The sequence below is a fragment of the Oryx dammah genome, unplaced genomic scaffold, assembly GCF_014754425.2.
Source record: "Oryx dammah isolate SB20612 unplaced genomic scaffold, SCBI_Odam_1.1 HiC_scaffold_9, whole genome shotgun sequence".
Taxonomy (NCBI): Eukaryota; Metazoa; Chordata; class Mammalia; order Artiodactyla; family Bovidae; genus Oryx; species Oryx dammah.
In genome coordinates this window covers 49,238,037-49,253,527 of record NW_024070193.1, presented here as the reverse complement: position 1 = coordinate 49,253,527, position 15,491 = coordinate 49,238,037, and the positions used below count along the sequence as shown (strand labels likewise).

General features: G+C 47.0%; 1 protein-coding gene and 1 non-coding gene across 2 annotated transcripts in view; both read left to right on the top strand.

Annotated features, from left to right (window-relative positions):
• The window catches only part of ITGA9 (integrin subunit alpha 9), a 367,824-nt gene that overhangs the window by 106,871 nt on the left and 245,462 nt on the right, over positions 1 to 15,491 (top strand). The window lies entirely within an intron of this gene.
• Positions 11,561 to 11,633, top strand: TRNAS-GGA. The gene has a single exon. It is a non-coding gene; the product is annotated as a tRNA-Ser (tRNA).

The window sequence follows — 15,491 nt, the reverse complement described above, 5'->3', positions numbered from 1 at the left end:
AACTTTTCTGATCCTGGAAAGAATTTGGTGGATGAGACTTTATGAACATACACACACACACACGCACGTGCACACGCACACACACATACAGAGCATAACCATTTTGGCATCATTTATTTAAAAACAAACAAGGAATTGCTTTCTGGACAAGCTCTGTCCTTGGGTGTAAATCTAATACAGGGCCCAGATGTTTACTCCACAGTAAACATGGTGTGTGGCTATAACAAGACCTTGCTTATAAAGTGCTAAGCTCTGTACAGTGGAAAATATGCAGACACAGACGTAAGAGTCTTCAGTCAATGCCCTGAGCAGGAATTTCCGGACAGGTGTCCTCCCTGCCTCCTTTTAGTCCTTTGTGAGTTAGCCTCTTATGCACCACAGAGACCCAGCAGATGGTAATTGTAGAGCTACATGTATGCACTGTACCATGTACCTTCCCAGACCACTGGACCTGCCTTGGAAGCAGTGAGGGAGGGACCCGGGCAGTTTCAGGAAGTGGGTCAAGGCTATATCATCTGTAACAAAATGGCACAGAGCAGTCGTGCTGTGTCAGAAGTCAGCCTTGCGGCTCTCTGGGCTGCCTCCTGGCTTGGGTGCTAGAACTTGGCTAGGTGGAGGGGTGCTGAGGCCCCAAGGCAGAGGTGCCTCCTTGACTTCTGTCCTGAAGAAGGAATTTTCCCATAGAGGAAACTCTAGAGCAAGTCTGTTCGATAGAAAGGGACTGCGGGCCACATTTGCAATGGTACATTTTTCTAGTTGCTATGTTGAAGAAGTTAAAGCAAGTAAGATTAATTTTAATAGCACTGAACCCAGTATATCAAAATATTATCAACTTCTAATCAATGCAAATATTATCAGTGAGTTATTTACGTTGCTTTTGGTGCTGGGTCTTTGAAACCCACTATGTGTCTTAGCCACAGTTTATGTCCTCGTGAGAGAAGTGGGCGCAGTGGTTAGAGCCAAACCTGATTCCTTTGGGGACATTGGGGTGGCTGCAGGGGCCTGAGTGTAAATTCAAACATGTGAATACATGTCCTTCATCAACTAATAGGAAAAGTACAGCTTCTGTCACCTGTGGTTCTGAGAAACATATTAATATCATAAAGGATGCTTTCGTATTTGTACTGGGAAGCCTGCTTCTGAATGTCTTAAACTGGGGTTCCTGAAGCCCACATGCCCATAGTGTGGTGATGAAGGTCTGCGGAATCTTTCCAGCATTTCAGAGCCTGTGGGAGTCACAATGATCACCATCCCACTGCTGACAATGTCTGCATCGTGGCTCTCAGCTGAGGTGTCAGCGCTGGTGAGCCCGTGCTGATCAGACTCTCTGTTAGGGATTCCCGGGTCATGATGGCGGTGGGGAGTTAATTGATTGGTGAGGAAATCCTAGGGGTGGCAGAGGCCCACGTTTCTCATGTCTGTACTCCTTGCCCACGGGCACAAGTGCAGACCTCCAGGGACTCATTTGTCAGGCCTGTTAACACTCAGAGGGCTTGGAGGGGACAAAAGGTGCGTGAAGTCAGCGAGCATTATTACTGGTTCAGTGCTTCCTGGGGTGAAGTCAGGATGTAAGCATTTCCTGTGAGCCACAAATCCTGCTCCCCACCTGTGTGGAGCGCCTGGGAAAGACGGCTTTGGCCTGCCTTCAGCTCCTCTGCCTCCAGCTGCTCCGCTGGTGGGGTTCTCCCTATTCTCAGAGCGGGGAGCCGTGAAGAGTGCATGAGGGCCGCTCCAGGTGTCCCGTGGCTCTGGCCACCCTGCTTGTAGGAGGAGGATCCCACCTTGCTTGGCAGCCCACCCAGCGCTGGGAGGTGCAGATCACTCAAAAGCCCGTCCGTGTGCTGAACCAGAGCCCACCTCGTGTGATGGCACCCCTTCCTTGTCCTGCCCTGGGCAGCCATAGGCATCTGTCTGTCGGTCCTGGCACCTCCCGCTCTTCCTGTTTCCTCCAGGGCTCTGCATCCTCAGTTCCTTTGGGTCTCCAGTTTTTTATTCCATCAGTGAAATATCCATCCTTTGTTTTTAATCCTTTTCTCCTCTGTGTCTGACCTTTTAACCATCCCCCTACCAGAGGTCAGAGAGAGGAAAGGAGAAGAAATTCAAGGCAGCCAGTTTTGCTCCTTCCCATCAACAGTGCAGGGAAGATGCCTGTAACAAGGAGGTCAAATGGATGGCAGTCCTTGAAACTGGCTGGTTTCACCCTCTCACCTGGAACGACCACTGCCTTGACTCTTCTACCGTGAGGCGGTACTTGTTGGTCTGGTTTGCACACTGACATTTATCCATGCAGCCCTCTTGAATCTGACATCTGCTCCTCTTTCATTCTATACTTTCCTGGACTTGACGTTTCACTTCCCATCCACTTGGTGAGAAACATGTTAACTTACAGTACATGGCACCCTTTGTTGTTGTTTGGTCGCCAGTTCATGTTTGACTTTTCGTGACCCCATGGACTGCTGCATGAAGGCCTCCCTGTCTTTCACCATCTCCCAGAGTTTGCCTGAGTTCCTATCGATTGAATTGGTGATGTCATCCAACAATCTCATCCTCTGTCACCCTCTTCTCCTTCTGCCTTCAGTCTTTCCCAGCATCAGGGTCTTTTACCTGCCTATCAATTAATGAACCAAAAGGATTCCTAAACTTAGGTTACAGCCAAGGCAGTATGAGTGAGAGAGGTTTGGGATAATTTTATTAATGACAGATCCCTGAAGAGCTTCTGAAAGCTTGCAAAATTTGACATCAAGGACTGTCTCATTTCTTGCTGTATTGCCATCATCAGGCAGGGAAATTGACATTGACTAATTGCTCAGTAAAATGTTCCTTGACTGTTAGGAGAAGCTGGACTAGGTCCAGGGTGAACATATGCCCAAGATACTTGACTGCTAAGTTTACCATGAAACTGGTGATTCATTTTGAGTTGATTTCTGTGTGTGTTGTCCAAGATACTGTGGAACAGATGTGAATTAAAATATTTTGTGGGATTGTAATTAAAAGTAGATGAATACCTGTCAGACCACGTGGCCTGGTTGCTTGTAAAGCCATCACGCGAGAGCTTCTCCATTTGGCTTCAGAGAGTAGCCGGCAGCTCCCTGCTGAAGCTTGGGGTAACCAGACCTGGGGTTGAATCAGCGCATTTTCAACCAGCCCTTCCTGGGGCCTGGGGCGCTCAGCCCACACTGCTTGCCTCAGAGTCCCACTTCCGCCTTCTGGATGTGCCCACACTTTCTCTGCTCACCCTCTGCCGCTGAATCTTTCAGTTCTTCCTCGTTTCCCCTGCTGCTGTCGTGTTGCAGTGAGCGTCTTTCAGCACCTGGCTGTCAGGTTCAGGAGGATGAATTCCTGTCCAGGGCTTTGCTGGGTCAGTGTTGCAGCTGCTTGTGTTCTTTCTGATGTTGGCTTTGGTCACAAGTCCATCACACTCATCTGAAAGTCCTGCTTGCGCCCAAGACACTGGGCTTGACTTGGTTTCTCCCATCCTTCCTGACAGTTCCCAGTGTTGTTGGTCGTCCTGCGTGGCAGCAGCATTGCACAAACTGATCATTTTTATGCAACAGTCTTGGATGACACCCAGGGGCCTATTTTCTTTTCTTTTTTTCTTTAAAGTTGCTTTGCCATTTTTTTTTAAACTTTTTATTCTATACTGGAGTATAGCCGATTAACAATGTTGTGATAGTTCCAGTTGGACAGCAAAGGAGCTCATTTTACATATACATGTATCCATTCTCCCCTAAACTCCCCTCTCATCCAGGCTGCTAAGGGCCTATTTAATTATATCAACTACATAACGTGCATCCCTTATGGGAGCATTCTCAAAGCATTACCCAACCACCCCCACAGGATGGTAACAGGTTTTACATTCAAGAAGAAAACAAAGCCCTGTACTCAAATAGATTTTGGAAAATACTGTGTTTAACGTTGGATATGTTTCTTTATTGGAGGACCTCCCAGAATTTTTCGAAGTCAGTGTTCACAAGAGGGATACATTTTCCCTCTTTTGCATGTTCAGTGTTTCCCAGATGTACTTGACCACGCCTTTTTTGTCCTGAAGCTTAGGAAATATTGCTACCATGTAGATGAGCTTTCTCCCAATAATTTGGATTCACCCGTTCCTATTTCTTTTTTCCCTACTCACACAGATACTCTTCTTCAGCGTTACGTTTTCATAATGGAAGAGCTTAGTGATAACCTCTAGAGATTTTTCTCTAAGTCTTTGTCATCGATAAGACCTGTTTAAAGGTACAGTAGGCCCAAGTACCAATCTCTAGGGTCCCCACCATTTATAGACCTCTCACCATCCTGTGGTGACTTCATTGTTTTGTTATATTTTTAGTGGCCGCCCACACTGTAGAGGACTTTCTGAAAGCCCATATCTCATGCTAAATTTAGCTGGACTGTTAGCAGGCTTGATTGATTGCTGGTCTTAATGGAAGAAAATGTGACCCACACTCCTCTTCCCCATCATTAAATTATTACTGATTAATGACAAGAGGAAACAGCCACTGGATAAGTGGGTGTCTTTTTAAAAATTGTGATGCTTCACCAAGTTGGATATACTTGCCCGTTTTCTTCACCAGACATCTCTTATATGCCAACCACGCAAACACTGTGCTGGTGGGAGGCCCCCGTGCTTTCACTGAAGGACCTTGGAGCTCCAAACAAAATTCCAGGGCCTGGCTCTCCAGCTACACCCATCCCCACCTAGATTTAATGAGGAGATAGGGACTAAAAGAAGCCCCTGGACTTAACAGATGTTCAAGAATACCATCCTAGAGATGGGTAGAAACGAGTGTTGGCCTTTAAGGCATCTGTGAAGTTAACAGGTGTGTACAAAACAGGATGGATATTGGGCTTCTGAAAACCCATCCAGCATCCTTGCTGACCCTTGGTCAGGGGTTCTTCTGTCGTGAGCTGGTGCCGAGTGTGCACCCAGCTGGGGTCTGACTTCCATCTCTACACTCACCAGCCTGATGACCTGAGGTATATTTTCTCCCTCCTGGGTGCCTCAGTTTTTCTCTCCTGTGGAAGGGGCACAGTATAGGCTTGCAGTGAAAATTAAAGGAGAGAACTGGTGCAGAGCACCCCAGGGAGGGCTTAGCACATGGTGGGTGCTCCTTGTGGCTTTACTTACTTCCCACTTCATGGTCTCCTAGGGATCTTGGAGTGTTACCTTGGCTGCTGGTTAACGGCTGAGTTGATTCATATGTGGGAACCTGCTTCATACTGTGTATAGGGTGTGTGGATGTGGGGTGGGGTTTGGGGGACTGGCAGATGAACTGGTCAGATTCCGCTGGTCTCAGCATGTATAAAAGAATGGGTGAGAGGGCACGACCGTGGAGGTAATGGCGTTAGTCACATCTTTTAGTGGTTCTTATAGATGGTAAAGGCCACAGAAAAATCTTGTATCCGTGTCCGAAGCAGTCCTGTATGGCCACGTAGCCCAGGGCAGTGACCCTGGTTCCCATCTCTTTCTGTCTCTTTCTCTGTGTCTGGCTGTCTGGCTGTCTCTATATACACACATGGAAATATTAAAAATTCATTCTATGTGTACATAAATACATGGGCATGTGTATATACACGTGTGTACATGTATGATCTGTTTTAAATAACCTTTTATTTTGAAATAGTTTGACTCATAAGAAGTTGTTGAAATGGTATGGAAACTGCTCATGTAGCCTTCACCCAGTGATCACACCTTACCAGTCTGTAGTATACAATCAAAATTAGGAAATTGACGTTGGTGTAATGCCATGCGTTCTTTTAAAGAGTGTTCAGCTCAAAACTAATGATCTATTTTCAGCACAGTTACTTGAGTCACCTACTGTAGCTCCACTTTGGGGAGATAGGTGCTGGGGATTTTAAGGTGGATTAGCCATGGTCCTCAGCAGAGCTAAGGGCTTCCTTGGTGACTCAGATGGTAAAGAATCTGCCTGCAATGTGGGAGACCCAAGTTCGATCCCTGTGTTGGGAAGATCCCCTGGAGAAGGTCATGGCAACCCACTCTAGTATTTTTGCCTGGAGAATTCCATGAACAGAGGAGCCTGGCAGGCTAGAGTCCATTGAATTACAAAGAGTTAGACACGACTGAGAGACTAACACTTTCACTTTGAGCAGACCTTGGTCACAGAGGAGAGAGATCTGAACGGGATGGGTTTTGTATGTTCATCATATGTGGTTTATGGTGTTCTTTGGAATTGATGATCTCATGAGGTAGTGGGTTTCTCATCACTAGAGGTGTTTAAGCATGAGCCTTAGGCTCCCCGGCCAAGCACCAAGAGGGAGCTTAGCCCAGATGCTCCCTCGGTGTCTTATTCTTTGAAAATCTTGTGGTTCTCTCAATTGCTTTGGCAGAGTTAGCAGGTAACATTGGTTATGCTGTGAGTTAGGTGATACTGTATGCTGATGCAGTAGCCCAAATGATCACCTTCCTGGGCTCTGGTCTAACGAGCTCATATGAGTTAAATCCTGGTGCTCTGTACTGGAGGCATTGTTCTGTGCCTTGGAGTACAGAGATGAATAAGACATCATGAACACAAGCCAGCATCTGGTGGAGAAGATGATACAAACACACACCCAGAATGTAAATAAGTGACATAATACACACAAGGTTTGGAGTGCTGAGAGACTCGGGGTCGGGGGAGGTGGTTAGTTTTGTTAATAGCTACAGTTCAGTTCAGTTCAGTCGCTCAGTTGTGTCCGACTCTTTGCGACCCCATGAATCGCAGCACGCCAGGCCTCCCTGTCCATCACCAACTCCCGGAGTTCACTCAGATTCATGTCCATCGAGTCAGTGATGCCATCCAGCCATCTCATCCTCTGTCGCCCCCTTCTCCTCCTGCCCCCAATCCCTTCCAGCATCAGAGTCTTTTCCAATGAGTCAACTCTTCACATGAGGTGGCCAAAGTACTGGAGTTTCAGCTTTAGTATCATTCCTTCCAAAGAAATCCCAGGGCTGATCTCCTTCAGAATGGACTGGTTGGATCTCCTTGCAGTCCAAGGGACTCTCAAGAGTCTTCTCCAACACCACAGTTCAAAAGCATCAATTCTTCGGCCTCAATCCTTCTTCACAGTCCAACTCTCATATCCATACATGACCACAGGAAAAACCATAGCCTTGACTAGACGGACCTTAGTCGGCGAAGTAATGTCTCTGCTTTTGAATGTACTATCTAGGTTGGTCATAACTTTTCTTCCAAGGAGTAAGCGTCTTTTAATTTCATGGCTGCAGTCACCATCCAAAGTGATTTTGGAGCCCAGAAAAATAAAGTCTGACACTGTTTCCACTGTTTCCCCATCTATTTCCCATGGAGTGATGGGACCAGATGCCATGGTCTTAGTTTTCTGAATGTTGAGCTTTAGGCCAACTTTTTCACTCTCCACTTTCACTTTCATCAAGAGGCTTTTTAGTTCCTCTTCACTTTGCCATAAGGGTGGTATCATCTGCATATCTGAGGTTATTGATATTTCTCCCGGCAATCTTGACTCCAGCTTGTGTTTCTTCCAGTCCAGCGTTTCTCATGATGTACTCTGCATATAAGTTAAATAAGCAAGGTGACAGTATACAGCCTTGACGTACTCCTTTTCCTATTTGGAACCAGTCTGTTGTTCCATGTCCAGTTTTAACTGTTGCTTCCTGACCTGCATACAGATTTCTCAAGGGGCAGGTCAGGTGGTCTGGTATTCCCATCTCTTTCAGAATTTTCCACAGTTTATTGTGATCCACACAGTCAAAGGCTTTGGCATAGTCAATAAAGCAGAAATAGATGTTTTTCTGGAACTCTCTTGCTTTTTCCATGATCCAGCGGATGTTGGCAATTTGATCTCTGGTTTCTCTGCCTTTTCGAAAACCAGCTTGAATATCAGGGAGTTCACGGTTCAGGTATTGCTGAAGCCTGGCTTGGAGATTTTGAGCATTACTTTACTAGGATGTCAGATGAGTGCAATTGTGCAGTAGTTTGAGCATTCTTTGGCATTGCCTTTCTTTGGTATTGGAATGAAAAGTGACCTTTTGCAGTCCTGTGGCCACTGCTGAGTGTTCCCAATTTGCTGGCATATTGAGTGCAGCACTTTGACAGCATCATCTTTCAGGATTTGAAACAGCTCAACTGGAATGCCATCACCTCCAATAGCTTTGTTCATAGTGACAGGCCAGGATTAAAAAGCAGAGACATTCAGTTTGCAGGCAAAGGTCCACATAGTCAAAGCTATGGTGTTTCCAGTAGTCATGTATGGTTGTGATAAAGAAATTGGACCATAAATAAGGCTGAGTGCTGAAGAACTGATGCTTTTAAACTGTGGTGAAGCCTCTTGAGAGCCCCTTGGACTGCATGCAAGCAAATCAAACCAGTCAATTCTAAAGGAAATCAACCCTGAATATTCATTAGAAGGACTAATGCTGAAGCTGAAACTCCAGTATCTTGGCCACCTGATGCAAAGAGCTGACTCACTGGAAAAGACCCTGATGCTGGGAAAGACTGAGAGCAGGAGAAGAAGGGGCAGCAGAGGATGGGATGGTTGGATGGCATCATCAACCCAAAGGACGTGAGTTTGAGCAAACTCTGGGAGACAGTGAAGGACAGGGAAGTCTGGCATGCTGCAGTCCAGGGGGTCACAAAGAGTCAGACACCACTGAGCGACTAAACAACAATAAGGCCAGGAGGCCAGAAGGATGCAAGTTTGAGAGAGGAACTGAGTCACTGGAGCTGGGTTGGTGTTTGCTGGGGGTGGGGGCACAGCATGAGCAAAGGCCCTGTGGCATGGTGTTTATATGCATGGGAGAAACCTCGGTGTGACAGACTGTGGGCTCCCGGGGACCAAGTACTTGCTGAGCATGAAGCCAGGTTGGATTTGGCCTCTAACTTATGATATTGACAAAATGTTGGTGCTGCTGAGGGTTTCCTGGAGAACGTGTATCTGTGAGTCATGCCAGTGAGAGGTTTTCAACTCTCTGAGGATCATGCAGTTATGAACAACTAGCTCCCTGGAAGTGGGGTTGGCTAGTAACTTTGCCATGTCCCAAAGCCACTGCCTTGACCCCCCCCCCCCACCCCACCCAACCAGAGTCTCAGCATTTCTTCCCCGAACTTGGCCACTCTTGGCCTTGGTTGACCACCTCTGCGAGGTCCAGCAAAGACCAAACAGGATGCACCTCTCAAGTGCTTGGCAGCTTTTGCTGGACAGCTCTGGAGTTCTGTGTGCTATTCTGGCTGTTGCTGTTCCTACATGTTGAGTGTCCAGAAGATTCACACACTGGATCTCTTGCTGGGAGGGACCCTTTGGGACAGGAGTGGCAGTATGATATTGCTGTGAATTGCAGTGAGCAGCTTGGGGACCCGATTGTTTTGCAGTTTGCTTTGGAACCACACAGAAACTGTGTTTCTGGAAGTGGCTAGATGTGGGTTGCTGGTGTCTAGCAGGTAGCTCCCTTCCCCTTTCTGTCACTCTTTGGTATTATCTGTCAGACTGGCTTTAGGATATTTCATTATAAGCCCAATCAGGGGACATGGTAGATTCCTCAGGGAGAAAGATCTACCTCTGTTACTGACCTTGGTTAGGACCACTGAGAACATCTGACCTTTTCACCAAAGCAAACTTTGATCTTTGAGGGATTCCTTCAGTTTCTGAAAATACAGACTATTATTTTGGTCCTTTCTCTTTTTAATTGCAAAAGGGAAACAAGAATGAAATGGAATACTTGTGGAGAGTAGAGGGGTCAGCCCTGGGCTGGGCAGTCAACTGGTTGTAGCGTGTCACAGCATGAGTTGTCTACAAGCTTGGGAGAACATGCAAGATCTGAGCTGTGCTTGGGGGTCTCACAAGAGATGAGATGATGTTAGAAAAGAATATCCCCAAAGTAGTGCTGGGTGAGAATCAAGTTATGAGACTCCTGTGGTGAGAGGTGGATGGAACCAGAAAGCCCTGAGTCAGTGATTCAAATTAGGGCTCAGCTGTTTGTGTTGGATGCTAGGACGGTATGCAGCAGCAATGGGCCTCTTGCGTAGTAGGTTCATCATGCTCTGCAATTTCCTAAGAAACAAATTCTGGACAGAGACATGGCCCACTTTTTCTGAGAAGGAAATATCAATTTGAGAGTGATAATTTTTTAAGTTTTTATTTTATATTGTCTATAAAGTGTAAGTGTTTTCCTTAACTTGAAAATCGGACCACTGTAGACAATGATCACTTCATCAGATTTGATTTATAAAATAATCCGTCAGTTTGGTGGTAAGAATTGATCAAACCTTTGTCAAACAAATCAACTATTCATGCTGCTACTGCTACTGCTGCTAAGTCGCTTCAGTCGTGTCCAACTCTTTGCGACCCCATAGATGGCAGCCCACCAGGCTCCCCCATCCCTGGGATTCTCCAGGCAAGAACACTGGAATGGGTTGCTGATGTGATAATTACAGCAGAAGAACAGGCCCAGTGGGTGGACCCTGGGAGGACTGGCTGATGGAAAACATCTCATCAAAGGCACTTGCTAAGGGCAGAAGCGGGTACACAGCAGCACAGAGTGTCCAGAGCAGCTGCTGTCTGGCCAGGTGTCAGCCCTGGGCAGGGTGGTCAACTGGACGCAGCGTGTCACAGCATGAGTTGTCTACAAGCTTGGGAGAGCATGCAAGATCTGAACTGTGCTTGGGGGTCTCACAAGACCATACCTGTGTTGCCTGGAGCTTGGGTTCAATGAATGAAATGATTGATCAAGACGATTGGACAAGAAGGCCGAGTCCATCCCACAAAACCACCTGGAAACCTCAGAAGGGTCCTGAGTGTGATCTGATTTAAGGGGCTGGGAGTACTGTGTAAACATTAGTCAGAGAGGGCACCAGGACTCAGCCAAAGTGAACCAGAGCCCTTATGTGGCTGTGAGACTCACATCTGTGGCTCTCACTTGAGATGAATGGTTCTTATATTTTAGTGGGTAGCAGAGTCACCTGCAGGACTTGTTAAACATGGTTTCTGGTTCAGTGGGTTTGGGGTGGGAGCTGGAAGGTGGGTGCTGGAAGCATCTGACTGCTTCCTGGGATGGTGATGCCACTGGTCCTTTGATCTAGACTGCAAAGGAGGTCCGGATCGTGAGGAGGGGGTCTGTTTACTGCTTCTGTAGACATGAGGTGCCAAGCAGATCCCACAGCTGGAAGATGACAGGGGAGCATCCTGTCCCATTCACAGCTGACCATCCAAGGACCCATCATTCTTTATCTCATTCATTTCTTCTGCTTGTCCTTCAGTCTCAAAAATTCAAAAGGGTGTCTAATGACACAGCATTTTTTTGTTAGAGAAGAGAACCAAATGCCTGCCACATGGCTTCTGAGCTGGAGAGACTCCTGGGGGTTTATAAGTTATGTGGGTAACCTGTTGAGTGCTGCCTCAGAATATCACTCGAATCTGAGCTGTACAAGGTGGCCCATGAATGACCATCGGGAAGCTGCTGGGTCCTGAGGTGTAAACCTGTCCGGGGACTCTGAACACACCAACAGGTACTTCAGACATGGAGTCCAGGTGGAAGAGAAAACGTGTCTGCTGAGTTCTTGTTGAAAGTCCTTTTTATCATTTCCTTGTATCCCTGGTGGCTCAGAGGTTAAAAGCGTCTGCCTGGAATGCGGGAGACCCAGGTTCGATCCCTGGGTCGGGAAGATCCCCTGGAGAGGGAAATGGCAACCCCCTCCAGTACTCTTGCCTGGAGAATCCCATGGAGGGAGGAGCCTGGTAGGTTACAGTCTATGGGGTCGCAAAGAGTTGGACACGACTGAGCGACTTCACTTTCTTTCACTTTCTTTAAAGCGGTTTGAGTGGTAGAATATTATTAAGAGGACTTTGTATTATAAGTTCCCAGTGATTAGATAGGAAATGAACTGGATGGGAGTTCATGTTTTACCCTCAAGAACACTGCCTTGAGGAAGCCTTGCGGTGCAGTGGTCAGTGTGGGACCCTGCTTTACAGTGCCTGGTGTTTGAATTCAGGTTTTGCTGCCTCGTCACTGTGTGATATGATCTCCGTGTACTTTAGTTTCCTCACCTATAAAATTGGGCTAATATTAGAACCTATTTAATACGATTGCTAGGAGGACTAAATAAGGTGATACATGTCATGCAATTAGAATTGCACTTATAGAAAAAAGTCAACCTCTTTTATTGTCACTGTAAACCTGGAGCCGTGGAATCACCAGGAAAGCATGCTGTTTGTGTATGCACACTTTTAGGAATAGAATTCATAGTTTTCCTACCTACCCATTGTAGAGGCTACCAGTCTACTGGAGAAGAGTCGGCTGGAAGGAGGAAGAATGGTACAGTTAGGAAATTCGTTAAGCCTCATCTGAGCTTTTACCTGCTGCCGCTTTCATCACCACATCTCATTCTACGATTTCAACATACCTTTACAGGTTTTGTGGAGTCATGAGATTCATATGTCTAAAAGGAAGATATATGAGATATTGAAAGGACCTCACATGTGATGTTAATAATGCCTCACGCATCAAAGAGCCTTTGTGTACTGGGTCTCACTGATCCCTGCAATGGTCTTATTAGGTTCTGTTAGTTCCATTTTATAGTTCATACTCTGAAGACTTCAGAGGAGTGACTGGCCCAGGCTCCTGTGAGGTTAAACCACTGGTGGGATTGTAAACTCCTCTCTTCCTCTGATACTAGCCTTTTCCCATGTGTGTGACACCTGGCTTGATTGTGACTTGGGCTTCACATTCAAATTTGTGATTCTCTTTACAAAGATGTGGTAGGCTGGTTGCTCTTGCTGCGTAACACACTGCTTCAAACCCTCAGGGTCTGAAACAACTATTTTGTTTTGCTTGTGGATTCTGTGGGTTGTTCAGATTGAGCAGAGGGGGAGGGCTTGTTAGAGCCTCAGTGGGGAGATGCCCAGGTCCAGGACCTTCCCTCACATGTCTGGCCAGCACCTGGCAGGGGCAGGACCCTCAGGTGGACTACCAGCCAGGACACCTGCCTGTGACCTCTCAAGGTGCTGGGCTTCCTCCCAGCGTGGCAGCCTTGTTCCTAGAGAGAGTCTCAACAGAGCTGAGTGGAAGCACATGCATTTTTATTATCTAGTCTTATGGTCACAGAACATCACTTCTGCTGTTCAAGGCAGTCACAGCTGCTCAAATTCAAGGGGAAGGAACACAGAGCTGACCACACAGTGGGAGGATGCACTATAAAAAAGCAGATGACTTCAAGGAAGGGAATCCATGTTTACAGTGACAGTAGAGAATGGGATGTGTTCTCAGAATAGGGGGTCATAGGTGAGGCTCCTGAATGGACAGTCGGGTCAGTTGGAACATGGTGGAAGTGGTGGAAGAAAGTGGTGCTGGGGGAAGAAAGGGATTCTGGGTCACCATACATGCTAAGTCACTTCAGTCGTGTCTGACTCTGTGCGACCCTATCTATGGACCGTAGCCTGCCAGGCTCCTCTGTCCATGGGATTCTCCAGGCAAGAATACTGGAGTCGGCAGCCATGCCCTCCTCCAGGGGATCTCCCCAACCCAGGAATTGAACCTAGGTCTCCTGCATTGCGGGTGGATTCTTTACCATCTGAGCCACCAGGGAAGCCCAGCCACCCCACAAATATTTGTTCAGATGGCCTTGGAGTGGGGCAGGGTGAGCAGGCCTTCTGCACACTTCGCATGAGAAGTCTCGGACTCTGCATACAGTCTCATCCTGTTGAGAATTTGACCTTATTGAAGACCATTTTAAGATTTATTTATATATAGCACAGGACCTACAACATTCCATTTACTATCTAAAAGTGAAAAGTTCACCTCAGTCAACATCCTGCCTGGCTTGTATTTAAGTCAGATGGGAAGAAAAAAAATATCAGCACCCGGAGAAGATTGCTCGTAAAAGTTTATTTTACATTTATGTGAAGTTTATTTTCGGTGCTGGGATTCTTCATAGGGTAGGTATTTCTTTTAAGACTGTTAACAGTGTATTTCCTTTTTGTTTGCCACTCCCCTCCGAAGTAAGTGCTCTCTGATTTTTCAATCCTCTTCATATCCTCAGAACGACCTAACTTCGAATAATACTTGAAGAAGCTCCAGGTTAAGTAAAGAGTAAAATCCTATTGCTTTTTGACCTTTGGGTTAGGATCAAGCGTGGTGCAATAAAATATCAGTCCCAAGAGTCACCTTTGCTGATTTTTTCCCTATTATTCTTTCCTGTTTTTCCATATTCATCCAGTTCTTGCAGCCAAGGATTGTTCCATTAAGATCCAATCTGAAATTAAAACTCAGGATTTCAACCAATAAGCTATAAAGCTGTTGAACTCCCCCTGGGATGTAGTTACCTTTTCTTAAACATCCTAAGTTGTCTCTTCTTAGCCCCAGAGTGGATTCCTTATGAAGCCTTTGGAAGGATCTCTGATGTTTTACAGCCATTGCCCATCAGAGTGGGGACAGTTAACTGTGCAGACCTCTTAAGGTCACAGGCTTCACAGCTGCATCCCTTCAGTGCATGGGGAAGGTTTCCCAGGGGTGGAGATCCACTCCCCTCTCCTGGAAGCTCAGGTCTGAAGTCACAGTGGAGAGTGGGTCTACATAGGCATCGGGACCCCAGCCGAATGGAAGCCCCTATTCCAGACTTACTGTAACGTGCTGGCGCACATTCTCAGAATCTTCCAGAGGACCTCGCCCTGGACCTGCCTTCAAGGGTCTTTTTGCACAGCGACTGTGTCCTTGGATTCAGCTCCTCTGAGTCAAGGCTAGGGAGTCAGACTGCTGGACACAGTTGCTTTTGGACATTTGGTAAGGGATTTCCATTGGTGAGGCTCTTTCTGGAGGAAGTTGATGCCACTGGAGGCTGCTGTCACCCCCGCCCTAGACCCTCACCACATGTCTCTGGTATAGCTCATGCTCCCACACTCCTGTTTGTCAGTAGCAGATTCTAGCATATCCTATTCCTGGGCATAGGGTGGCTCAGAGCACCGTGAGGAGTAGGGGTCCACAGGTGGCCAGCAGGCCTTCAGCGGCTGTGTAACGACATGGTCCACAGACCCACATCTGCTGGTATGTTGCTCAGGCTCCTGTTTCCTTTGACTTTCTCTGCTGTCTCCTGTTTATGGGTAACTGAAGGTATTGTGCGTGCATGCGTGCTCAGTTGCTCAGTCGTGTCTGGCTCTTTGCGACCCCATGAACTGTAGCTACTAGGCTCCTCTGTCCATGGATTTTCCCAGGCAAGAATACTAGGTGGGTAGCCATTTCCTTCTCCAGGGAATCTTCCCAGCTGAGGGATCGAACCTGTGTCTCCTGCATTGGCAGATGGGTTCTTTAATGAGTCACCTGAGAAGCCACTGAAAGTAATGAGAGTCACAGAAATAACACTGATGATGATATATGATAGTTGCTGAATGCTCGCCCCATCCAGGCACTGCTAGAAGCTCTTTACCCAGCTCTCTGCTAGTCCTCACGGCAGCCCCGTGAAGGGCTGGCTGTCATCACCCCCTTTATTCACAGGGAAACTGGGGCCCAGAGAGACAAGTGACTTTGCCTA